Source organism: Topomyia yanbarensis, chromosome 2 (assembly GCF_030247195.1).
Source record: "Topomyia yanbarensis strain Yona2022 chromosome 2, ASM3024719v1, whole genome shotgun sequence".
Classification (NCBI taxonomy): Eukaryota; Metazoa; Arthropoda; class Insecta; order Diptera; family Culicidae; genus Topomyia; species Topomyia yanbarensis.
In genome coordinates this window covers 410,690,116-410,691,834 of record NC_080671.1, presented here as the reverse complement: position 1 = coordinate 410,691,834, position 1,719 = coordinate 410,690,116, and the positions used below count along the sequence as shown (strand labels likewise).

At 36.6% G+C, this 1,719-nt stretch overlaps 1 pseudogene; it reads left to right on the top strand.

Moving 5' to 3' along the window:
• Positions 1-706, top strand: part of LOC131680881 (putative gustatory receptor 28b) — a 1,612-nt pseudogene extending 906 nt beyond the window's left edge.
• Positions 707-1,719: the final 1,013 nt, after the last annotated feature.

Sequence of the window (1,719 nt, the reverse complement as noted above, 5' to 3'; positions counted from 1 at the left end):
CGTTCACGCTGTTCATTTTCTACCGTGCCGTGGCCTGTCAGGATGTTCGTCTCAAGCTGGTCGCATTGGCATATTTGCAGAATAACATCTTTTATTTGCTGATGTTAGCCGTGTTGATTGAGACGTTTGATGCTATCAAAGGAGAGGTCAGTTGGTATTATGATACGAGGAAAAACAATTAACGGCAGGACTAGTTTTTATTACAGGCACGATCGACTGCTGTATTGGTTCACAAAGCTTTGCGAGATGACGGGAATGTGCGTATTCTGGAGGAACTGATCAATTTTTCCGAGCTTCTAAGCCATAAACGGGTTGTGATCACGTGTGGCCTGTTTGACTGTGATTGGACTATGGGAATTTCGGTAGCTGCAAAAAATTGGTGTATTTTGGATTTGTACTAATCGTTGCTATGTTTGTTAGATCATCGGGACAATCGCCTCGTATCTAGTGATTTTAATTCAATTTGATGTCACAAATGCGCCGGCAGTGATCTCATAAGGAGACCGACAATCCTTTGTACTCCAAAGGTCAGATTTCAGATGATATACAATATTCTCAGAATGTCTTTAGTCTTTATAGGTTTGGACATTCAGGCTACTTTGAACGCTATTTGTATTATATAAGCTACAATACCAAGGAGAAGAGATCAGCCGAGTGCAGCTATTGAAGCATTTATAGCATTGAAAATACTTTTTTCCTTTTTTATTTTGGCTAATATGTAGTCACATTTTCTCAATTGCCTTGTACGCAGCGCACCTGGGTTCGGGTCTAGACCCCGCACATAGGGTTAGAAATTTTTCATAAGAGATTTTTCTAACCCGAAGAGGCGAATGACCTAAACGTTAAAACCTTTATAATCGCAATAAAAAAAAAAGAAATGTCCTTAAAACGTAAATAAAATTGAAAATACTTTACTCGCCTATATGGGGCTGAGGCTAGGTGTAAAACTAAAATTTGAAATATGATTCACGCCACGCAAACGTAGCATAATTGTATTGTAGTGCTGTTAATCTATATCTATCTATCAATCTATGTATATATATATATAAGTCTATGTTTGTATGTATGTGATTTATGGACTCCCAAACAGCTTAACCGATTGCCATACAAATTTCATCACTTGATATAATCAGTCCGGATCGAATCGTCGTTCGATCCGGTCACGAATCTTGAAAGCTCCTTGTTTACCTAGAGCTTTTCAACAGCAACTTTCTTTCTAAAGACTTTCTATATTTTTTCAACAACAATCAATATCAATGAGAAGAAATTCGATTCGAAAAAAATTATAAATTGTTGTTCAAAGTTCCTACAATACTGCGTCATCTTATGTTTCAGTGGCAGGTAACACGGCTAAAAGAACGACAACTACCATGCCTCCAATTCCGTTTTCACACACGCTTACTTTTCTACAACTGATCTAGGTAGCGTCATGAAAAAAATATTTTTTTGCAACAATCAACGTTTCAATTGATGATTGCAATTCTAAATTCTTTCTCCATGTTTGAAGTTTTTCAAACTGGGTGAGAATTTGCTAACAGAATTGTAATCAATTTAAAGTTTTGCTAATGACATTAAATAATCATAAATAATTTAGTAAACTGGAATGCTCATTCATTAAAAACACGTGCGAAAGCGAATTTTTCAACTTCTTGAGGGTTCTTTTTGGGAATGGGATCAAATAGGTATGGGGATACAATAGGTATAGGGCATTACCTTAGC